This window comes from Scyliorhinus torazame, chromosome 12 (genome assembly GCF_047496885.1).
Source record: "Scyliorhinus torazame isolate Kashiwa2021f chromosome 12, sScyTor2.1, whole genome shotgun sequence".
Taxonomy (NCBI): domain Eukaryota; kingdom Metazoa; phylum Chordata; class Chondrichthyes; order Carcharhiniformes; family Scyliorhinidae; genus Scyliorhinus; species Scyliorhinus torazame.
Window position 1 is genome coordinate 217,214,604 of NC_092718.1, and position 25,907 is coordinate 217,240,510.

The 25,907-nt window shown below is 47.9% G+C and overlaps 1 protein-coding gene and 1 long non-coding RNA gene across 6 annotated transcripts in view; one reads left to right on the plus strand and one right to left on the minus strand.

Moving 5' to 3' along the window:
* The window catches only part of LOC140387290 (uncharacterized), a 40,511-nt gene extending 21,639 nt beyond the window's left edge, over window positions 1-18,872 (plus strand). Inside the window, exon 3 of the long non-coding RNA XR_011933836.1 lies at window positions 18,548-18,872. This is a non-coding gene — a long non-coding RNA (uncharacterized lncRNA). The remainder of the gene's footprint in view (window positions 1-18,547) is intronic.
* bcas3 (BCAS3 microtubule associated cell migration factor) overlaps window positions 1-25,907 on the minus strand; it is a 1,250,799-nt gene that overhangs the window by 493,621 nt on the left and 731,271 nt on the right. The window lies entirely within an intron of this gene.

Below are 25,907 nucleotides of genomic sequence, written 5' to 3' on the forward strand. Positions count from 1 at the left end.
CCTTACCTCCAATAAATCTGTTGATATACTGATTATTCAGCTTTGCTCTTTTCTATGAACAAGTTTCAAATCATACTAACTAAATAGATCTTGTTGTTATGGAAACCTACCAGGGTAGTTTCATACTCTTCCAGATGTGACAAAACTCAAGTCCCTTCTCATGCAGTCAACTAAAATGAATTAAAATCTATAAATGAAGTGATCAATGAATATTATGAACAGTCGGAATGTCAGTCTACCAAACAATTCTCACAAAATTATAGAGAGTTATGACATAATAATATTATTATTATAATAATCTTTATTGTCGTAAGTAGGCTTACATTAATACTGCAATGAAAGCCCCTAGTCGCCACAGTCCGGCGCCTGTTCGGATACACGAAGGAAGAATTCAGAATGTCCAAATTACCTAACAAGCACGTCTTTCGGGACTTGTGGCAGGAAACTGGAGCGCCCGGATGAAACCCACGCAGACATAGGAAGAACGTGCAGATTCCGCACAGACAGTGACCCAAGCTGAGAATCGAACCTGGGACCCTGGCGCTGTGAAGCAACAGTGCTAACCACTGTACTAGGAAGGCATTTGGCCCATCAGGCCCATGTCAGATAAAAAATATCTATTCAGCCTTTGACCTGTCATCACATCACCAACCCAATCCTTCAGCCAACTTCTTAATCATGATCCGTGCTTTATCTTGAATTTCCAGAGTTTTTACATTCAGTGGAGAAAATTTAAGAAGTGCAACAGTATCTAGGACCTGTTTTGGCAGAATTTTTTTTCTCACGCAACATTGACTATTTTTCTTTATAAAGGTAGTCCTCAAGATTGCTTCTGATAATCTACATCAATTATTGTTAATGGAAAATATCTATAGTTGCTCAGATGTGATTTGTCACCTTTTTTGGACATTATCTTGTTTCTAAACACGTGGGGCACCACAGTAGCCAGTGACTCTCACGATTCTGAGCACATCATAAATGCTGTCCCTAGTTTTCTTCATCCCGGAGATAGATGCTCTCCATCTCTGGAGTATTGCTGATTTTAAGCACTAATGGTGACATGTTGATGTTGGAGTCCATAATTCTTCATGGATTATCTTCAGTAATGCAGGGCATTTAGTCTTCTCTAGTGAATACGTCAAGGAAATGGTTGCTGGATATATAAGCTGCTGTTATGTTCATCCCCATTCCCATTAGTATTGGGACAGCAGCAGTGAGTCTTTTGACTCAGCAACACTTCCAACCAGCTCACAAAAAAGTAGGAAGTCCCAGTATGTAGTGGGATCTGGGCTGGAATGCATTCTGGGCTGGAACACAATGTTGAGCTGTTAATAATTTGTGTAAAGCTTTTGCCTGGCAATTTATTATTTCAGCAGCACTCTGGGTTGGTGTATATAGGCTGACTGGTGCTCTATCTATCCAGACGTCCTATTATTTGCTCAGGGTTGCAGTCTGCCCTCGGACAGGTGTTGTCTCGTGAGAAAACCTCTTCTTATTTGTTTTATTAAATCCATCCTGACTGCTGTCAACGATACCAAAGGGCAGGGTTTCCCTGCCTCCGATCTGCATTCCCAGAGCACAGCCATGCTCATTGGACCTGAATGCGGCCACTATTTGCCACAACAAACTGCCTTTATCCCTCCCGAGGTAATTACAGGCCCAGGTCAAGGACTCCAGACCATATCGATTACACTTCGCTGCACTGACGACCCCCAAGCACAGGCCGTCTCCACTCAGGCACGGACAGCTTTTAAGTACACGAGACGCCAGGCCTTCTCAGAACTCTCAATGCTGGTAACTGGAAACCGGTGACCAGTCAGCCTTATCAGTTCTAGCCTGTGGCACTGGGGAGATCTGCCTTAGACTCTGTATACTTTCTTTTTTCAAAAGCGACTTGTGAGCATCACATTCTGTTCCACTCTCGAAATGATTTCACAAACACCTTTACTTCCTAAATTTCTCGCATTCCAATAAACAGGAAAGCATCAATAATTTGACACTGCATTTACAGTACGACTGATGATTAAATCGCAGTTTTCTGTCTGTTCCGCTTATCACAGGCTTTTAGCTTGCCTCAGCAATCATCAGCTGAGTGGATAAACGAGTCACGGGCTTTTCTACAACTTAATTCAGGTTCTGTCCAGCAGAAAGCAAATTCACTCACTGCAGAGATACACATTTATCAGCCTTTGCTGCTTCCCCCAGATGTTGGACTGGTGTAAATTTGGGGAAACCTGTCAGTAACCAGCAGATTCTAGGGGCTGAGCAGATTTAGGGGCGATAGTTGTGGGGGTGGGGTGCATGCAAAATGCACTCACTGACTTGAGGGTAAGGACGGATTAATCTTTAGATCTTATTTAAATGTTGTCAGTGCACTTTCTGCCCAGAATTTGTAAAACAATTATGCGGAGAACATGGGGATAAACAGGTAAATGTGGAGGAGGGACAGGGAGGAAGTTTCTGGTGGGTCTCACACAGGGAAATAGAGGAGTCCAGGGCACGAGAGACCTCAACTTTCATCGAGGGGCCGATGCTTCAACTCCTCCCCATCTGATCCTTCAAAGGAAAAATCTTTTACTTAACTTTGAGGATTCTCCTGATCCTTCCCACCAGCTGTCAAACAGCTTCAGCCTGCTGGGAGAGCTGTGGCCAGTTCCCCTACTAGTAATCACATGCAGAATGCTAATTACCATTTCTGTACAAGGATCCAGTGCAAGTTCAGCGGGCACACACTGGCGACTGGCATTGGTGAGACCACATCTCGAATACTGTGTTTTAAATAATTAATTCAAGGAATGTGGGCTTCGCTGACTAAACCAGCATTTATTGCCCATCCCTAATTGCCCTTGAGAAGGTGGTGGGTGTCGAGCTGCTTCCTTCAACTGCTGCAGTCCATATGGTGTAGGTTTACCCACAGTGCTGTTAGGGAGGGAGTTCCATGATTTTTACCCAGCGACAGCAAAGGCACAGCACTATATTTCCAAGTCAAGATGGTATGTGGCTTGGAGGAGGACTTCCAAGTGTGATTTTCCTAGTGTGTGCAGTTTTGGTCTCCTTAGGATATAAATGTGATGGAAGCCTTCGGAGGAAGTCTATTAGATTGATACCTGGAATAAGCAGGTTGTCTTATGAGGAAAGGTTAGGCAGGCTGGGCTTGTTTCCATTGGAGTTTAGAAGAGTGAGGGGTGACTTGATTGAAGTATATCGTGGCCGATTCTCCAATATTGGGCCCAAGAGTTCACCCGGCGCGAACCGGGCCCGGTTACGTACGATTCTGGCCCCCACAGGAGGCCAGCACGGCGCTGGAGTGCTTCATGCCGCTCCAGCGTCCTTTTGCGGCGCCAAATGAGCGCCGCGCCAACCCGCGCATGCGTAGTTGGGCCAGCTCAATCCTGCACATGCACAGTTGGGCCGCGCCATCCTGCGCATGTGTGGGGGACTTCTTTAGCGCGCCGGCCCCAACTCAAGATGAAGTCGGTGTTCAGGGACCTGCTGTGCCAGAAAGTAGGCCGGGGTTTTCGGATAGAGATGAGGAGATTTTGTTTCTCTCTCAGAGGGTCCTGTGTCTTTGGAACTCTCTGCTTCAGAAGGCGGTGAAGGAGGAGTCATTGAATGTTTTGAAGATAGAGGTAGATAGATTCTTTGAAGGGAGAAAGGAGCTAATGTTTTGAATCTGGGTAACTCTTTGTTAAAACTTTGACAGAGAGTGATCCAGGCTCGAAACATTAGCCCCGTTCTCTCTTCACAGACGCTGCCAGACCTGCTGTGATTGTCCAGCATTTTCTGTTTTTGTTTCAGATTCCAGCTTTCGCAGTAATTTGCTTTAAGTTTAGTGGAGAGATTCTTGTTACGCAAGGGAATCAGAGTTTGTGTGGTAGATGGAAATGGATTAAAAACCCAAGAAATGAGCCACAATATTATTGAATGGCAGAGCAGGCTTGAGGAATGGCCTACTTTTGCTCCTATTTCACATATTCGTATCAGCAAAACCTGCAGAGCTAGAAGTAGAGCTTGGATGAGAGGGCAGCAGGATACGGTGCTGCTCCTGATTAAACTATTCACTCCATTCCCAACCAGTGGAGGAGTTGTGCAGGGCAATGAATAGCACCCCCCCCCCCCCCCCCCCCCCAGCACAAACTCCGATTCTGGGCATTCGTTAGTGAGGATATCCAGGTGATTTGAAAAGTCAAAGAAACCAGATGTCAGATTTCAGTGACACCACTGCAGGAGATTAATAGTTAAACAATTACCTTGAAAGCCATTTCTGGGGAAGGAAGCATCAAAGGCCCTAATGGTTCAGCCCTAATTATAATCATCCATAAAATTAACATACAGGTCGACTTGATGTTTTTCAGGTTAGACATGGCGATAAAGTCTGATAAGACGAGGCACCACAGCAAGCAATCAAAGAGCTAGATAAACATCGACTCATAAACTGCCATCAATCCAACTGTAGCAGCCATATCTGGGGAATCACTTCCTGGTTCAAAGAAGGTTATAAAAATTTATGATCCAGTTGAAAATACAATGGTTTAATCTCCTAGATCCAAACTCACAATTAAATCTCCAATGTATAAATTTTTTTTTTGCAAAATTGTTTTATATTTGCCGTACTTACTTCTTAAAGCCATAGTTCAATACAGTAAAACTACACAGAACAGAACGAGTCGTATTCATAAGAGGATAATGTTGGTGCTGAACACATGCTGATGATTGATTTCTGCACATACTCAGCCACTTTGGCAAAACAACCCAAAAACATCTTCACACACTGTTAGCAATGAAAAATAACAGGATGGTCACAGGTACAACACTGAAACATTGAGTGTCTGCAGAAGAGCAACACGCACTTGGATCATCTAACTACAGGGCTCAGCACCATTTGAACACACAAAGATCTAACATTACAATAGTGATTTCACCTTAAAAGTACTTCATTAGCTGTAAAGTGCTGTGAAATATCTTGAGGTCATTAAAGGTGCTATACAAATGCAAGTTCTTCTTTTCACTAAATCATAAAGAGGGACACATCATCAAGTATAAAGGGAGCGACCTAATGGCCTCATTGTGCCTGACTCGGTGATGGGGCGAGGCTATTAAATCTCACAAGAGATGCCTCGTGAGATCTTGCGGGACGTCACAATCTGAATCTTGCTCAGTGAGGATGAGATCCAGATATACATACATAAATGAGGCCATTAGGATCATTTAAATATGCCTACGCCAGAATCTCGCGAGGCCCGAGAACTAACGGCCTCGCCTGGGAAACCTCGCCATGGCGCTGTTTAGCACTGGTTTCCACGCAAACGGCACCCAAGGACATCTCCCAGGCCATTGGAGACCCCACGAGTGGTCGGGTTCTGTGTGGGGTGGTACCCTGGCACGCCCACTGGCACTACCAGGCTGACGGGGACACTGTAAGCATGCCAGGTGCCCAGGTGCCAGGTTGCCTGTGCCAGGAAATGGGCCTGGGGTCCCCTTCCTTAAGAGGTCGGGTGAGCGGGGGGCACGAGGATCCTCACGAGGAAAGTTAGAGCAGTGGGCTGGGAGGGTGGTCCGGAAGCCTCGGTGGAGGAGCAGAGGGACGGTCACAGGATCAGGGCAGCATTTTAAAATGGCGCCCTGAGCAGCAAGACATTTTCGTGCACGGGCGAACTGAGCTCGTCAGTGCAGGAAATTAGATAAGTGCACCCTCAGCGGGCCATTCCTCACCGAGGCCAAAAAACAGACTGTTAAACAGCGGGTTCATTCTCGGCACGACTGGCTCCGGGAAACACCCCGCTATACAAACCCAAAACAGGACTCTGTTTTTTGCATGTTAAATCACACCCAAAAGGTACATGCAGCAAAGGTCACAGTAAATCATATACAAAGACAGAGGTATATGAGGTCCCAGTCGTCGGATCTCCACCTTTAATAACTCTTCAAGCCAGGCTTTGGTCATCCTCGAATTTCTCCTTTCTTGACCTGGTGTCCATTTTCTGCATGGTTACTTCTGAAGCATCTTACAATTTCTTTCTACGCTGATGGCACAATTTAAATGCAAGTTGTTGATTGTGATTGACCATTTTCTACCTGCACTTCACAACTCTCACTGTGCTGTCCGACATCAAGTCACAAATTAGCTGGAACCGTTTAGCATTAACAAGAACAAAGCCATCCTTTCTGCCTCGTAACAAACATGATGCTGTGTCTCATTGTCCCATTTTCCTGGATACCCAATGAATTCAGCCCCACCCTGTGAAGCCTCCACATATAAAGTTCCGCTCTTTTTCTGAAGTCTTACAGTCCTCCAGCAGCACAGCGCTAAGGGAAAACTACACTATCAGGGGTGATGTCTTTCAGAAGAAATGTTAAACCAAATCCTGATCTACCCCTTTCAGGTGCTTTTAAAAATTATTTTATGGGGTGTGGGCATCAATGGGTAAGCCAGCATTTCTAAAGATTGTAGAAATAAAGCTCGTAAAGATCCCAGGGCACTATTTTGAAGAACAGCAGGTAACTTCATCCCAATGTTCTGGCATTTATCTCTCAAGTAACAGCTAAAAATCAGTCATGGTCTCATTGAATGGTGGAGCAGACTCGATGGGTCGCATTGCCCACTTCTGCTCCTGTATGGCCTTATGATCTAAAAATTAGATTATCCGGTCATCGTCACATCGCTTTTAACTCGGCCTTTCTGGGTACAATTCTGCATAAAATCTCTGCTTGTCTAACTCCGGATTACGACTCATTTCCCTCTCCGCTACTCTTTCATCTGTGGACCTTCAGCCACCACACAAACCTGGACTCCAGAACTCTAAACCTCTTCATGTCACTACTTTTCCATCCGCAAAACCTACTCCTTGGATAAACAGTACTCATGTTTCTTGCTCGCTGTTGATTACTCCATTCATAAAGCACTTTGTGATGTTATGTTCTATTTATGTTAGAATCACAGATGGAGGCCATTCAACTCGTGCCAGCTCTTTGCAAGAACTATCCAATTAGCCACACAACTCTGCTCATCCCCATACCCCTACAAGTTTTTCCTTGTCAAGTATTTATACTTCTTTTTGAAGTTATTGTTGAATCTTTTTCCAATATCCTTGCAGATAGTGCATTTCAGATCATAAGAATTTGCCCCTCATTTCTCCTCTGTTTCGCAGGGTTCAGTGCTCGGACCGTTGCTGTTCGTAGTATATATAAATGATTTGGAGGAAAATGTAACTGGTCTGATTAGTAAGTTTGCGGACGACACAAAGGTTGGTGGAATTGCGGATAGCGATGAGGACTGTCAGAGGGTACAGCAGGATTTAGATCGTTTGGAGACTTGGGCGGAAAGAGATGGAGTTTAATCCGGACAAATGAAAAAAAAAAGAAAATCGCTTATTGTCACAAGTAGGCTTCAAATGAAGTTACTGTGAAAAGCCCCCAGTCGCCACATTCCGGCGCCTGTTCGGGGAGGCTGGTACAGGAATTGAACCGTGCTGCTGGCCTGTCTTGCCTGCTTTCAAAGCCAGCGATTTAGCCCTGTGCTAAACAGCCCCTTGTGAGCTAAATGTGAGGTATTTTGGAAGGTCTAAGACAGGTAGGGAATATACAGTGAATGGTAGAACCCTCAAAAGTATTGACAGTCAGAGATCTAGGTGCACAGATCCACAGGTCACTGAAAGGGGCAACACAGGCGGAGAAGGTAGTCAAGAAGGCATACGGCATGCTTGCCTTCATTGGCCGGGGCATTGAGTATAAACATTGGCAAGTCATGTTGCAGCTGTATAGAACCTTAGTTAGGCCACACTTGGAGTATAGTGTTCAATTCTGGGTGCCACACTACCAGAAGGATGTGGAGGCTTTAGAAAGGATGCAGAAGAGATTTACCAGAATGTTGCCTGGTATGGAGGGCATTAGCTATGAGGAGCGGTTGAATAAACTTGGTTTCTTCTCACTGGAACGAAGGAGTTTGAGGGGCGACCTGATAGAGGTCTACAAAATTATAAGGGGCATGGACAGAGTGGATAGCCAGAGTCTTTTTCTCAAGGTAGAGGGGTCAATTACTAGGGGGCATAGGTTTAAGGTGCGAGGGGCAAGGTTTAGAGGAGGTGCACAAGGCAAGTTTTTTTACACAGAGGGTAGTGGGTGACTGGAATTCACTGCCGGAGGAGGTGGTGGAAGCAGGGACGATAGTGACGTTTAAGGGGCATCTTGCCAAATACATGAATAGGATGGGAATAGAGGGATACGGACCCCAGACATGTAGAAGATTTTAGTTTATACGGGCAGCATGGTCGGCGCAGGCTTGGAGGGCCGAAGGGCCTGTTCCTGTGCTGTTTTTTCCTTTGTTCTTTGTTCTTGTTCTTTGTTTTTTTTTGCCAATTCTCTCAAATCTGTGCTTCCTGATTACCCACCCTCCTGTTATGGGAAGCGGCTTTTCCTCATCGACTCTATCAAAAGGCCGCATCATTTTGAACATCACTATTATTGCTCCCTTAACCTATTCTGCTCTAAGGAGAACATTCCCATCCTCTCGGACTGCTGCACATTACTGATATTAACTTTCAATATTTTTTTTAAAGCTTATACGATGCTTCCATAATAAATACAGACAGTTCTGGAAATACTCAGCAGGATGGCAGCATCTCTGGAGAAAGAGCAGAAAGGTCATCAACCTGAAAAGTTTGTAAAAGACTGTCGAATTCAGTCTATGCCAGCATATTCAAATTATCGGGATTTCTCTTCACCGATATTGCCTGACCTGCTGAGTATTTCCAGCATTTTCTGTTTTCATCTCCAATTTCCCGCATCTGTAGTATTCTGCTTTATGATTCTTTTTTTTTAATAAACATTTTATTGAGGTATTTTTGGTATAGTAACAACAACAAAATAAACAATATACATGAAACTATAAACATAGTGCAAAAGCCGTTTACCTTTCTTACAGGTCCCACCCTTATTACCCTCCTACTCTAACCTAAACTACGCCCAACCCCCCCATCTGCCGATGATTAATTTTCCACGAAGAAGTCGATGAACGGTTGCCACCTCTGGGTGAACCCGAACAGTGACTCTCTCAAGGTCACTTAATTTTCTCCACAGAGAAAGCTTGCCATGTCCGATAGCCAGGTCTCCGACTTCGGGGGCTTTGAGTCCATCCATGCTAATAGTATCCATCTCCGGGCTACCAGGGAAGCAAAGGCCAGAACGTCTGCCTCTTTCTCCTCCTGGATTCCCGGGTCTTCTGACAACCCGAAAATCGCCACCTCTGGACTCAGCGCCACCCTTGTTTTTAAAACCTTGGACATGACATCTGCAAACCCCTGCCAAAATCCCCGAAGCTTCGGACATGCCCAGAACATGTGGACATGGTTCGCTGCTCCTCCCACACATTTTGTGCACCTGTCCTCCACCCCAAAGAATCTGCTCATCCGGGCCGCTGTCAACCTTAAATTGTATCAGGCTGAGCCTGGTGCTTTTATGATTCTTATAACATCACTGCAACTCTGCTTCGGATACCATGTCAGAGTTAAACCATGCTCCGGCCTTTAGTGTTGCCACAACATCGATGGACATCTCTTCAAAAATGCTGTCAAACTGGTTTTACTTTTCTATGTAGATACAGATCAGCCCCATGATCTCATTGAATGGTGGGACAGGCTCGAGGGGCTGAATGACCTACTCCTGTTCCTATCATCCTTGTTCGCAACTTAACACCTAATAACTATAGCTCATTAATATTGTACAAGTAAAAGTCAATTAAGATGGTCAGATTCAATATACAGACCATGCTATAATACTGCTCAACAAACCACAAAATCAATGACTCAATGCTGAGTAGAACCTTACCTGTCTAAATGATCACTAGCTATAGACAGCAGTTTTTAAAGCGTGTCTAATTCAGTCAATAGCAGCATATTTAAATCATCAATAGTTAACCATTTAAATCATGCTTTCTAATCACTATAGAGATTATAAAATATAAGATTACTTTAAGTTCCGATGTCAAGTACACAAATTATTTTTTTAAATTCCAGACATACAACAGAAATTTCAAGAATGTGATCTTATCAGGAGTTCCACTAAAGATTGATTATAATGGGAAAAATATTCATGTTGCACCTTACGTCTCTTAAAAGCCTTGGGCTGGATTCTCCGTTCCTGTGTCTAAGTGCTGACGCCAACGGAGGATCCGTGTTGTTTCACAACAGGAAGATCGGCGCAAAACCCTCACCGATTCCGGTAACAGTGAGGGCTAGCACCGGCGTTGCATGAAACACCCACGGAACACGCAGACAACAGTGGGAGAATCACCGGGTCCGTGCTAGACATGCGCAGGGCTACACACCGACACACCCCCACCGATCGTGCCAGAAAAGATGGCGCCGGTTGTGCTGTACTGCGTACCCGGCCACCCCCCCCCACTACTCCCCCCAGCCCTGGCAGAAACCCTCCGGCCAGCGGCACAGCTCTCGACGGAGTATGGCAGTGCTGGACACTGTCCGCTTGCCCTCTCTCTCTCCGCAGCCGCCATGCCAGGCTCAGACTGCTGAGGCCACGCGTGGCCCGCGCCGTCGGGAACTTGGCCCATCGGATTGGGCGTATCGCAGTGTAGCCACCTAAAATGGCTGATTCCCTATTAATTTGGCCAAAACCCGATTTAAAATGACTAACCGAAAAGGCTGATGGGAAAAGCAGCCAACAGGACACAAACGGACAGCTGCAGACAGAATAGCGTATTCGGCTCTGGGGAAGTCGGCCCAGATCGATACTCAAGACTATTAGCAGCACATCAACCCAGACATCTGCAGTTTAATCGGCTATCCCCGGGAACAATTGCAACATATTAGCAATTGAATGCCGGGCCAGACCTGCCGGCGCCTGCAGTGGCCGAAACAAAGACAGGTGAACAACCACCCCCCGATCGAGGAATCGCCCCGTTATTTGACGTATCGAACCCAGTGATTGGGAACAAGTCCAATCACTTGGGACTCAGGGTCAAGGGCCGCCCCGAGAGGCGAAAAGCCCCTGGGCCCTATAAAGTGAGGGGTCAAGTTCAGATCTCTCTCTCTCTCCCTTCTTCTCCTGCTCGAGACCTTTGCAAGAACATCGACCAGAAACAGTAAGTCTGACTCCAGCGATCGCTACCCGATAGAGATTCCTAGCCATCGACCCGTATCAGCCTTTTTGAATCCCGCGGGCCAGATCCGATTCGATAAGCCATTTGTTTCCCTGACCTGGTGGGCCCTTCCTAAAGTTAAGTATTGGCCAGTAGTGGTAGGTTTCTATATAGATAGTAGGATTATTGTGTAAGCATTACTTGTTGTATATAATAAATGACCGTTGATTTCAATCTTACTAAGCGGTGTGCTGACTTATTAATCATAACTCGAGCTTGAACCACATGGCGGTATCAGAAAGATACCTGGCGACTCGTGAGCAAAGGTGACATAATCAGAGCTAATGGAACTAAGGCTAAAAAGAGCAACATAATTGGCGACTCCGCCGGGACCCGACATAGAAGTGGAAAACCACTCCGGGAGAACCCCAACAATTTGAATAGAATCCAATCGGAAACAAAAAAAAAAACCCACAACTGGTTAATAATTCACAATTCGGAAGTGTGTGTATGCATGCGTAACTAACAGGGTTATAAGGTAAAACTGATAGATTTATGTTGCGTCAAAACTGTCGGAAGTCTGTATTTTCGGAAATTAGCGCAAGCCGTACCCGCATCTACGACACCACCTTAGCCCCCTGTTCCAAATTTGAACGTAGCGAGCAGATAAGAGAGATGGCCATGCAGGCAATGCAACGCCTCATGAACCCCGAAGAATTTGCGGTTGCACCAATCAGCAGCATTAAAGTGGGACAGTGTCCCATTTGGGAAATGGAAATTCGCAAATTTCTGCAGGGCAAAGGATGGCCCGTGTGGAGCGGTTTCTGTAATAATGACTCAGGTCCCGGAAGTATAGGGCATACTTGGTGGGAGAACATGAGTGAAATCCATAAGAAAAGCTTCACAAAAGGGCGCAAGCCGATGGCAATCGTGTCCTGCATGGCACAATTGCGAGGCACAGAGGAGGTCGTCAGGTCGCTCCGAAAAGAAATAGAAGGCATACATCGGATGAGTAAAATCGATGTATGTGAGATGGAAAAAGAGAACCTGGAATTGAAAAGGCAGTTAGAAGCCAAGGACGAAGAGGTGGCTGACGCCAAACGGGGTCACCAGTCTTGTCTGGCGCATTTAATCAGTTTTCAATCCCAGTATGAGAAGGCTTATCAGGACACGCAGCGTCCCGTCCTGGTTAAGAAAGAGACGGAGAAGCAGGTGGAGACACTACAGAAGCAATGTAGTGATCTCAAGGCAGCCTTGAGAGCGCTCCACGCTGCAGCCACGGAACAAAGGCAGAGTACCTTAGACCATGCAAAGTGCCGAAAGCAAATTGCAGACCTGCAATCAATGCTTTCTGTCCAAAAGGGATTCCAAGACACCTTTGGGGAAAGTTTAGACCAGGAAGACGGCCCTGATTGGGAAGAACTGCAAGAGACAGCGCAGAGATATGTTCAGGGAACACGTGCGCAGGGAAAACCCCAAAGGAGGAGAGCACCCCCACCCCCCACACAGCAGGGAATACAGGCTCCCATGAACCCTGTAACAACCCACCGCACCGCCACAGCAGACGAGGCGGAAGTCTTATATTCCACCCCCCTCACAGTGATCCAATTACGGGACGCGTGTGCTAAAATCACACCGTTCCTCCCCGCTTCAGACCCACACCATTTCTTTGCCACCGTCAAACACCAGGCGACCATGTACGGCCTGGATGAGAAAGAGCAGGTAAAGCTCACGGTCCTCAGCTTAGACCCATCCGTCGCAGCAGCCTTTCCCGACCCACAGAATGTAGGAAGAGGTACCCTTGCAGAAATGCATACCGCGATCCTGGATGCGATCGGGTATAACCGGGGCGACCCCGTAGACGGTCTAAATAAGTGCAGACAGAAAAAGTCTGAACACCCCACAGCGTTCGCAGGATGCTTGTGGATTCACTTTGAAGCCGTTTTCGGAAATGTAGACCAGGCCCATTTGTCCGCAGACAATATGGCCAAATGGACCCGCACCCTTATCTCCCATGCCACGGAAGCAGGACAGAATGCCTGTAGTAATTATGACCCCTCGGAGGAGGCTCATAATGAGAAGTGGGTGGTCAAAAGATTGTCCCGCGTTTGGGAACAAGCGGCTCACGGTAAACCCGCAGCTAGAACCCCTGAGGAAAAACAAGCCGCCGAAGACGTGCAGGCAGTAAGAACCACTCTCCACAACCCCGCCTGGGTAAACGAGGGAAAGAGCAGCCCCCCAGCAAAACCGCAAGAATGCTACAATTGCAGACAATTGGGACATTTTGCCAAAGAATGCAATGGCCCTAAAAAGCCACAGAAAGCCCAACAGACAGGCACTCTCAATAAGAAAAAGGCAGAGCCCATACATAGTGTTAGCGCCCAGTCCGATCAGACAGACTTGACCGGAACGGACCGACGGTGTACAGGCTCCCCCAGCTGGGTCTGCGATACCCTTTGGGATAGGTCAGGACGACCCATAGTCGCAGCAAAGGTTAGGGGACAGCCGATCGAGCTTCTCTGGGACAAAGGAGGGTCCCGCACAACCTTAAATTCCTCCACCCTTGGTAAGGACACGTGGCCCACCACTGCCACTAACACCCTCAGCGGCTTCACAGGCCACTCACAGCAGGGACATATCACAACCCCTGTACCCATCCAGATCGGAACCATCAATACAAAACACCCCGTAGTGTTAGTCGACCTGCCCCCAACAGCAGAGCACATTTTGGGGATCGACTTCATGAATTCTCACCACCTCTCTTTCGATCCAGTCAACCAGTATGTCTGGAAGATGGCGAAATCCGCTAGAGCCCCCGCAACGCTCAATATAGGGGATTATATGAACAAAATTAGCGCAGTAGGCGAGTTTTGGTTCAACCCCACCACACTCAGCACGGTCCGACAGGTTAGGGCAGTCCTGCAAAAGAACAGGGCAGCATTCGCAACCCACAAACACGACTGTGGACGGATGACCGGTTCCGTACAAATAACAGGACCGGACCCTAGACCCCGAAAGCAGTACGGATTCCCCCTAGAAGCAGAGGGAGAAATCTTAAAGGTTATAGAAAGTTTATTAGAGCAGGGCGTCCTAAGATCGGTAGCCTCAACTAATAATGCCCCGATTTGGCCAGTCAGGAAGCCCGACGGATCATGGCGCTTGACCATTGATTATCGGGAACTCAATAAAGTCACCCCCGTAGCAGCCCTCACCGTTGCAACAAGTCCCGAGACCATGCTCAAACAGGGACTCCATGCCCGATATTTCACGGTTTGGGACGTCAGTAATGGGTTCTGGTCCATTCCATTGGCAAAGGCGTGCCAGTATAAATTTGCCTTCACTTTCAGAGCGCAGCAGTACACGTGGACATACCTGCCACAAGGCTTCCGCAACTCCCCCTCCATTTTCCACCGAGAACTGGCAAATGGCCTAGCAACGTTTTCTCGCCCCGAATGTCTGGTACAGTATGTAGACGATCTACTACTGCAGACAGACACGAAGGAAGAGCACATTGAGCTTCTGTCCGAACTCCTGGAATTACTACATTCCATTGGCTGTAACGTAAACCCCAAAAGGCCCAGATATTGGAAGAAAAAGTGGTATATTTGGGTACTATTATCACACACGGCAAACGCGAGATCGAGCACAAAAGAATTGACTTGATCGCTAAATTGCCCCTTCCCCAACACGTTTCAGCCCTCCGGTCGTTTTTAGGACTGGTTGGCTACTGCCGAAACCACATTGACGGTTTCGCCAGCAAGGCGGCGCCCCTCTCAGACCTCCTAAAGAAGGGAGCCCCCTGGGAATGGCTTCCGCAGCATACGGATGCTGTGGAATCATTAAAACAGGCGCTCATAGCCACCCCCGCACTACAAGTTCCCGACCCGCTTTCCCCTTACGCCATAGAGGTAGCGACCACAGACCGCACCCTTTCAGCCGTGCTCCTGCAGGAACGGCACGACCAGCTAAGACCCGTGGCTTATGCCTCCCGAATTTTAGATGCTGTGGAGCAGGGATTCTCAGCCTGTGAGAGGCACCTGCTCGCAGTTTTCTGGGCAGTCCAGTACTTCTCATACATTACCGGACTGAACCCCATCACCATTTTGACCGAGCACACCCCCACCGAACTTTTACTAGACGGACGACTTAAAGACGGTACCGTCAGCCAAATCCGCGCTGCTAGGTGGACCCTTCTCTTACAAGGACGGGACATCAGTCAAACGGACCAAAACACACACATACTTAGCGGACAATCTACATTACCCCGAAACCCCCCATGAGTGTGAAATCATCTCGCCCCACCATAATACAGGCCCCTTTATAGCCAAAACACCCCCCAGAAAACTAGCCACTCCATCTCAGAACCCCCCTCACCCGGACACGTGTTATCCCATTAGGATCTATGTGGATGGATCTTCCACAGTCCTGGATGGGCAACGCATAACAGGTTGTGGGATTTATGTGGAGGATGCGCAGGGACGCGCCCTGGAGGAAATCGCATTAAAATTACCCGGACACTTAGGCGCGCAGGCAGCAGAGCTTGCGGCCATCGCGTACATAGTAGAGCACCCAGATTCCTTCCCCAGCCCAGCAGACATGTATTCAGACAGTCTATACGTTTGCAACAGCCTCACTGAATTTCTGCCCCTCTGGGAAACAAGAGGATTTGTTTCCACGGATGGGAAACCCCTCCCCTCAGCCCCATTACTCCGCCATATTCTGAAAAAAGCCAAGAACAGGACTTTTGGCATTATAAAAGTCCGCAGCCACCATCGTTCCTCCCCCCCCTGGAAATGTAAAAGCCGACGCACTGGCTAAGGCAGGATCCAGGCATGGGTACTTTTGGAAGCCCCCCAAGAGCGCCCCAGTGAGTGCGCCAGTGAGTGCAGTTCAGGTCGCGCAGACTAGGATCGAAGATCTAGTAGAGGCCCAGAAGAGGGATAGCGCTCTCACTGAAATCGTGAAAGGGAAGTTTCCAGCCTCATACGAGAGGTACAGAAATACCATAACCACACATGACGGTGTGGTGCTAAAGGACACCCTTTATGTAGTTCCTGAGCAGGATAGGAACCAAATGATCTGTTTATTCCATGATGGTCATGGACACCAGGGAATCGAACCCACCGCAGCCCACCTCAAACAACTTTGTTGGTGGCCTAATCTCAAAGAGGATGTATCCCATTACATTGAGAATTGCCTCATCTGCGCTCAGAACAACCCAGATAGATATGCCAAAAAGGCACATCTCAGCCACACCCGACCCGTTCACGGCCCCTGGACTAACCTCCAGATCGATTTTATAGGTCCATTGTCCCCTTGCAGGAATGGCTATAAATATGTTCTGGTGGTCATAGACACTTTTACAAAGTGGGTGGAAGCATTTCCAGCCCGCACCAAAACCGGGAAAACCACCGCCAAGATCCTAACCCACCACATCTTTACAAGGTGGGGACTCCCTCGCAGTATTGAATCGGACCAAGGTTCTCACTTTACGGGACGGGTCATGCAGAACGTCCTCACGATATTTGGCATCACCCAAAAATTTCACACTGCGTACCACCCTCAGTCGAGTGGTATAGTGGAGCGCATGAATCGGACCCTAAAAACCACCCTTAGAAAAATGGTCCAGCAGAATAACACCACTTGGGATTCGGTCCTCCCCTTTGCGCTGATGTTTTTGCGTAACACTGTTTCCACCTCCACAGGTTACACCCCACACACCCTCATGACCGGACGCCCCATGAAAGGGACAGAGTACTTGTTGGGTTTAGACCTGACCAGCCCTGAAGTTACGGCCCTCACCCATGAGAAAGCCGTTGAACAATTACTTGCAAATGTAAAAACGGCTCAGTTAGCAGCCGCTGTTAAACTGGGTACTTAAAGAAAACAGAGCAAGGCCAGTTTTGATAAGGCAGTACATGCTACGGAGTATAATATAGGATAACAAGTGATGCTGTCTGTCTATAACCCCAGCACATTTCTGTCTCCGAAATACTCGGGTCCGTACTCCATTACGGATAAAGTAAGCCCATCGGTATACAAAATCAAATACCAAAATGGTAAGACTGCGTGGTTTCACATAAACCAGCTAAAGGCTTATGGAGCACAGTCAAACCACACCCACCACGTCATGCTTGACGCAGCAGACCAAACCCCGCCCACAGCCAACGTGACCACACCCACCCCCTCCACGTGCAGCCCAGACACGGACTCACCCCCGACTCCACCCACAAACTTTACACTCCGCCCCGGAACGCCCACAGACTGTAGCAGCAGAGACAGTGACTGTGACTCTGACGACAGCCACAGCACGTCTCCCTACTATCCGGGTCCCACACCCAGCGACTCCGAGTTCGACTCCAGGGACCCCTTCCTCATCACTTTCTTAAACAAACCAAACCTCCGACCACCGAACCACACGGACGACCCCGACTTTATCCCCACTCAACTTGACGAACGCCATTGGCACCGCGACAACTCCTACAGACTCGTCCGCAACGACGCGAGCAACCCCAACTCATACCACGCAGCCCTCTCAACATTAATTCACTCCAGAATTTGGCACCCGGGAGAAGGGGACGACCCCGAGTCAGACCCCCAATTCGCCAACCCCTTTGCAACCCTGTTCGCAACAGAGAACTGAGGTGTCCACATGATGATTTAAAGGAGACACTTGGGGAAAAGTGTTGTCCTTCCTGATGGAACCTGCAGGATGTTTTACGTTGTTCGTATGTTTGTTTAAATGTTGTTCGTCCAACAGGAGAATTTTCTCACCGCCACACACCCAATCACCTGAACTTTTTAGCTTTTCCCACCGACACCCACCGTGGCCAGACGCTTGTTCAGTGGTACCAACTTATCTGCAGATACCTGGTCAACAGACCAGACGCTCGTTCAGAGGAACTAGCTTTTCAGCTGATACTGGTTCGGGTATCAGACGCCCGATCGTAGCTGCTCTTGTGATTCGAGGTTAGAATCACTGTAGCAACCCCACCATGATGACTACATTTTTGCCCGTTCTTGTCGGTTGCTCAGGCAGTGGAGAAACGGCGTGAGACCCGCCCTGCCTGGGGACACCCCGCTGGTCAAAAACGCTCGGGTAGGGGACATACGGTATTGGTAGCCGTCCTACCCGGGGACTCCATCCAAATCTTACCCGTCGCGGCCCATACACACCTCATTCGACCTTTTCCTTTCAAAAACAGTTTTATTTATTTAGGCAACCTTTGGGTTGCTGCCAAATGTTATTTACATCCTGGAACATTTGGATGATAAATCAGCACTGGTCCACCATTGGGAAATGTGCCGTGTCCTAACATTTGTTTTGGAGAAAAAAAAAATGAGGAGTCACATATAGTGACCAATTATAAGGGAATAATTGGCCCCGCAGATCAGACACACTAACATACCGGATATTATACCAAGGTAGTTACAGATACTATGCTTGTTTTACAGAACTCCAGAAGCTCGAGGACCGGAGAAAACAGAGAACACAAAGAAAGAAAAGAAAGAGGACAGCCATGAGGACTTCTTTCATCGTGCTCAACATCTTTTATTTGGACATTTGGTTGCGCGGGAACGCGGACCCCATTACTCCAAACCCCCCTGCCGTTAATGTTTCACTGCCCCTGAGTACCGAGGGCCCAGTCACCAGCCACGCTGCATTATCCTGGTGTGCCAAGTTCATAACTTGGTACTCCCTGTCGTACGTTATTGAGGCACTATTAGCGTTGGCCATACTCTGCTGTGCAGTACAGACTATGCGCCTCCGCAAGTGAAGAAGGAGAGCGTACCGCGCTCGAACCCCGGTATATCGGATCAGATCCCCTATATTCGGTTATGACCAGACCCCAGCCCCCGCGACCTATGAAACCAGAATAATAAAACATGCAATTGCGTTTTTCCTGTAAATAAAAAGATGTACAAAACTTTCATGAAAAAAAAATGTATGATCCTGAGTGGCTATTATGTAGAAAATCATAACAATGTGCTGCATGAAAATCAATTAGGGCTACTAATTGGGATTTGAGAGGGTGTTAATACAATTAAGTTCTGAGACTTTTCAGACTGATTGCAATCTCGACATCCTTTTTAATTCATGGCTAAGCTGCCAACTGCATGTCCTCTCCATCAGCAAGACTGACTGTTTCCACCTCTGTAACATTGCCAGTCTTTGCCGTTGCCTGTGTCCTTTTGCTGCTGAACTCTGTCCCTGCTTTTGCTACTTCCAGATACCAATGACCTCCTGGTTGGCATCCCACCTACAACCCTTCATAAACTTGAGCTGATCCAAAAATCTGCTGCCTGTATTCTAACCTGCACCAAGTCTCATTCCCCCATCAATCCACTGCTTGCTGATCTACACTCCCAGTCAGCCAGCCCCTCAATTTAAAAATTCTCACCTCTGTGTTCAAATCCTCACAGCCTCAACCATTCTCCAGCACTACATCTCGCATCTCACCGATTTCATTCGCTCGACCATTGGTGGTCATACCGTCAGCAGTCTAAGTTCTACAATTCCCTCCTTAACCCTCTCCGTCACACTCTGCTCCTTTACGTCGCTCCTTAATACTTAACTCTTTGATCAAGATTTTGATCATCTGGTCTAATATCTCCTTATGCAGCTCAATGACAAATTTTGTTTGACATCCCTCCTGTTAAGCACCATGTGATGTTTCAGTACCTTCAAGGTGATACATTAATGCAAACTGTGGGCAGCTCAGGTGTTGGAACTATTCATTTAGGTTTGGTTGCACTTTGCTAATCTGGGGGTGGTAAACTTGCTTAATTACATGGGAAAATCCTGCCACTTGTTTTGAAAGTATGCACAGACTGTGAGTATTTATACAATGATGCACGCATCTATTTTTATAGGGGCTGTTTAGCACAGGGCTAAATCGCTGGCTTTGAAAGCAGACCAAGGCAGGCCTGCAGCACGGTTCAATTCCCGTACCAGCCTCCCCGAACAGGCGCCGGAATGTGGCGACTAGGGATAGAAGGATAGAAAGGGATAGAATTGGCTTTTCACAATAACTTCATTTGAAGCCTACTTGTGACAATAAGCGAATTTTCATTATTGAATCTCTATGAATATGTCCAATGAAATGAATAAATGTAGAGCACAGAGATGGTTGGAAGAGGATTATGACAGACTGAATAATTTTGCTGATTTAGCTGATTTCAGCTCAGATGACTGTAGAATGTGATAATTGCTCACTCTGTCCCTCCTTAGGATTCCCAATCTGGATCATTACTTCACATTGGCAGTGCAAATTGAGTGAGGAAAGGATAGGGATTTGCCTTGTCAGCTTTCAATGACAATTCTCACACATGAAGAATGATAGCTTGGCTGAGGTATTGGAGTCTGACTGGTACCTGGGCAACTGTTTCCAACAAACAGGTCGTCAACATCTTACAGGAGGAAAAGGGATAGAATTGGCAAGAGAAAAATCTGTGAACAGCAATTGCTGCAAGCTCAAACAAAACATTTGTTTTTCACATTATCTCATCCACGTAGAAAGAAAATGAAATGCTTACATTTATTTAACACCTTATTATATTGTCAAAATGACTCAAAGCACTTTACATAATGAATGTTTTGGAGTCAGTGACTGTTATTATGTGGACAAATGTGGCAATCATTCTGTGGCAATCACACACAATGAGATTACGCACCAATAAATCAGCTTTGGTTGAGGGAGAATTACTGGTCAGGTTACCGGGAGAACTGCCTCCCCTTCATTACATAGGGATTGTCACCATTGGTCCAAACATGAAGCTTTGTTTTACCTATCCTTCTGAAGGGTGGCACTTCTAATAATGTAGTGTTCTCATGGTGTTACATTCTAATGTCATTAAACAAATTTTTGAATGTTGTTACCATAATGAAATGAGCAGGCAAATGTTGTAGGGTGCTGGACACCGTTTGGTAGGTCTTACTGAAGTCTTCACAGTCTTAAATAGGTTAACTGTATGTATTTGTTAACTGCAAGAACTAAGTACAAGAATGAAGTACCTGATGAAGGAGCTACACTCCGAAAGCTCATGATTCCAAATAAACCTGTTGGACTTACTTTTTACTGTGCCCACTCCAGTCCAACACCGGCATCACATCATAAGTATATATATAATATACAGTAAAGGGTTCAAGCTGTCTCCATGCTTGCTTGTGCACATGGCTCTGTCCAACATTAGACTGACCCCTAGGTGCAGCTCATCACTGTGTGGGTGGTACTCTATCCACATTAACTCTGTACATGCCAGATCCTTATATTACAGTGAATAAATTAGGATTGAGATGAAAGGCAACTGTAACATAGGGTTAAATCTTCACAGCGGGAAGCTTGGCAGATGGGAAAACTTAATGTGGCACAGGGCAATGGCGTTAAGCTGAAAAAAAGCTGAACAGGGAAAGCAGACTAAGAGTGGAAAGATGGAGTTGAGGCTGGACACGGGAGGCAGGCTAAAGAGGCTGGACATGGAAGACAGGCTAAAGAGGCTGGCCACGGGAGACAGTCTAAAGAGGCTGGACACCGGAGACAGGCTAAAGAGGCAGGACACGGGAGACAGGTTAAAGAGGCTGGACACGGGAGACAGGCTAAAGAGGCTGGACACGAGAGGCAGGCTAAAGAGGCTGGACACAGGAGACAGGCTAAAGAGGCTGGACATGGGAGACAGGCTAAAGAGGCTGGACATGGGAGACAGGCTAAAGAGGCTGGACATGGGAGACAGGCGAAAGAGGCTGTACACGAGAGGCAGGCGAAAGAGGCTGGACACGAGAGGCAGGCTAAAGAGGCTGGACACGGGAGACAGGCTAAAGAGGCTGGACACGGGAGACAGGCGAAAGAGGCTGGACACGGGAGACAGGCAAAAGAGGCTGGACACTGGAGACAGGTTAAAGAGGCTGGACACCGGAGACAGGTTAAAGAGGCTGGACATGGGAGACAGGCGAAAGAGGCTGGACATGGGAGACAGGCTAAGGGTGGGAGGGAGGAACTCTCACTTGGGTAGAAAAGACACTGCAGGGAGGGAGGCTGTCTGGAGAAGGAAGAGAGGCAGCGAGGGAATGCGAGGATGTAGGATGGATGGAAGGGCTTTGTATCTTGGGTCTAGGAGATCCTGTGATCGGATGGGAGGGGAGTTTCTTGTAAAGGATGGTGGTAGAGGGCGAGGTCCTGTGGACCATGGAGAGTGAGAGGGGGGAGTGTGATACTGTCGGGTGGTAGGTGATAGTCGGGTAGAGGAAGGTTCATGGTGGGAGTTGCAGAACTGGATGAAACAGGTGGCTCGGAAAACGGGAGAGGTCAGGGTCAAGCAGGCATGAGGATGGTAATGGGTATCGGTTCAGAAGGGACAGAAGCATGTGGGGGTGATGGCTGTGAGTGCAAGGTTAATGGGTTGACATAGAGAAGAGGATCTATATTGTGTGGGTTAAGGGTGTTGGGGGAAGTTGGTGGGTGACATGGGGAGAGTAGAAGGTGGTGGAGCAAGTCTTGAATGTGACATGGACCATTTTAGTTTTCTCAGCTGTGCAATGCTGTTGCTCTGAACCGTGGTCCTGTGAAGTGGGAGGAGGGTCTTTTTGGGTGGGTAGAGTTCAAGGTCAGTACAACTGGCCGACTCAAGAGACACTCAAATATCTGGATGGTATCTGGATGAGAACCATGTTCAGTTGTTTTCTCCTCTTCAAGGTGAAGCCCACACGGAAGCAGGTATGCTCTTTGACATCGAGGTCGGGAGCTGCCGTTCGTTATGTGTGATTTACCATCTGCTGCTGTCAAAGGCTGGGATGAAGGGAGGGAGGGTGGTGGGTGCCCCAAGGGGCATTGCTGGTAGTGACAGCAGCAAATATCTGGCTCCAAATCTGCATCCTCCTGGGTGAATGGCTGAAAGAGACTCCTTTGCTAAGTCTTTCTATGCAGCTAATCGTCTCTCTATAGAGTCTCCAGGTTAATGGAGACAAGCTGAATAATGTTGGAGGTAGGGTTCTCGCAGATGGCTCCCATCACCCTGGTCAAAGAGCAATGTCGTGAAGCACAGTCATGTATGAATGGGTAGGACAAAGATCTCGGTTCCTCCAGGATGTCTTTCACCTGGAAGGGATGTGGCAGGGCTGCCATTTCTTGTCAGAAGCCAGGTACAGGGCTTAACACTGGCCTGGTAGCTCTAAGATAGAGGCAAAACTGAAAAGAAAATGCTCAGTATATTTATTATCATAACCCGCCTCCCATCCATTGTCTCTGTCTACACCTCCCACTGCCTTAGGAAAGCAGGCAGCATTATCAAAGACACCTCCCACCCAGGTTATTCTGTCTTCCAACCTCTTCCATCAGGCAGATGATACAAAAGTCTGAGAACAGACCAACATTCAAAAATAGTTCCTTCCCCGCTGTTACCAGACTCCTGAATGATCCTCTTATGGACTGAACTGATCGCTACGCATCTTCTCTCTTGTTGTAGCACTACACTCTGTGTGCTTCACCCGATGTCTATGTCCACAAGACCATAAGACATAGGAACAGAATTTGGCCATTCGGCCCATCGAGTCTGCTCCACCATTCAATCATGGCCGATATGTTTCTCATCCCCTTTCTCCTGCCTTCTCCCATAATCCCTGATCCCGTTATTAATCAGGAACCTATCTATCTCTGTCTTAAAGACACGCAGTGATTTGGCCTCCACATGTCTATACATTAACATTGCGTATTTATCCTATGTTTTACATGTATGGAACGTTCTGCCTGGACTGGATTGTACGCAGAACAATATTTTTCACTGTACCTCGATACATGTGACAATAAATCTAAATCTATTCCTGTAATTCCTTCCCAGATCCACCGAGGCCTAGATAATGCAGGCTTCAGACAACCAAACCTTTCTACGGGCTCTTGTCCAGTTGAGGAGGAAGAGGGACTAATGGAGGTTGTCACAGAGTCAGGAGAAGCAAAGGCCTGAGCAAGAAGAGGTAGTAAGGCCTTAAGGTCCGGATTCTGGTGACCAAGGGCCAGTCTGTTGGCGAGCATTGGCCTAACAATGGGGATATCGCAGAATGTGCAGCTATCTACAGATGAGCTATGGGCAAGGCCGGAGGTACCTTTGAATGTGCTGGAATGTGGTCGTTCACATCTGCTACCTTCTCCACGATGACTTGTGCTTTAAGGAGTTCAAGGCAATAACTTGCTGGCGGCATTAAAGTTCACCGCTGTCTTAATCTTCTTTGTCAGTGGCTCCTTCCGGGGCTCCACTGGGGACCTGTGCAGCATCTCCCAGTCAGCAACGCACAAGTGCATTCAGGAGGTAACAAAAGCCCTGTTCAGGGGAGTGCACAGACTTGTCCAATTCCACCTGGATCCCGAAAGGCACGCTGCAAGGGCATTGGGATTTGCGGCAATCACAAGTTTCCCTCAAGTCACATTCATCAATTGGAAAGGCTCTTTAAATGTGAAGCTGATATTTGATCACAGAAGACAAATCCTGCATGTTTGTGTTTGGTTCCCAGGAACCACTCACACGGCCTACATTCTGAACCACTCCCAGGTGCCACAAGGTTTTGATGGACCTCAGCGATTGCAGGGTTGGATCCTTGGAGACAAAAAATACCCTCAGAAGACCTGGCTGATGATGCCAGTTCGTCCTGTGCACAGTACTGCTGAGGAGAGCTATAACACCGCATCTGCCTCCACAACACACACGATTGAACAGATGTTAGGCCTCCTTTATAACCTGCAAGTATCTTACAGGGTGGGAACAATTAACTTCCCCGTGAACCTTGAACAATATGAATTCCCCCGTTAAGTGGGCGGGGGGGCCTCTGAATAATGTAGAGTTGTAGGGTATATAAAGCCGGCCAGTTAAACCGGCAAGGCCCAGTTGGGATCTACCGTGTATGTATAGACTAGTTATTGTAAATAAACAAAGTTTAATTGAACTACCCCTTGGTGGCCTTAGAAAACCTCCTAAAGATGAGGTTCAGATGTTTGGACTCCTCAAACGGGGCTCTCCTATATTCACCACAGAGAGTATCCAGATCACCATTGTCTGCTGTATCCTGCACAAAAGAGGAATGTCAGCACCAAGATGTCTCATCCAATGAAAAGGATAGTGAACAGGATGAAGAGGGTCAGAATGTCACGGAGGAACATGCAGAGGCAACTGCAAGGGTTGGACGTGGCAGACAAGCCCGCGACAATCTGATAGCCAACAGGTTCTAGGTAGAGTAAGGGACGGGATTCTCCGAGCCCTGGGCCGGGCCGGAGAATCCCCGCAAACGGGCCACGCCGCCCCGACGGCGGCACGCAATTCTTCGCAGAGCGGAGAATCGGCGCCATTGGCGCCGGCGTGGTTGGTGCGGCGCCAGTCGCGGGCCGCTCTACGCGGCAGGCCGGCCGATTCTCTGGCCCGAATGGGCCGAAAGAAAAGAGCCAAGTCCCACCAGCGCGGTTCTAACCTGCTCTGAGCCGGCGGGACCTCGGCGTGGAAGGGTTGAGTGGCGGCCTGTGGGTAGGAGGGGGGGGCTGACCCCGGGAAGGGCCTCCGATGTGGCCTGGCCCGTGATCGGGGCCCATCGATCAGCAGGCTGGCCTCTGTGGCTGGTAGCCTCCTTTCCTACGTGCCGGACCCTGTTAGTCCTGCGCCATGTTGCATTGGAGCCTGCGCGTGGAAGGAGGCCACTGCACATGCGCGCGTTGGAGCGGCGCCACTGCAGATGGCCTCATTGGTGCCGGCGCAACTGCGCATGCGCGGATCCCGTGGCGCACAGCTCGCACCAGGATCGGCAGCTGGAGTGGCGCGAACCGCCCCAGTGCCGTGCTGGCCC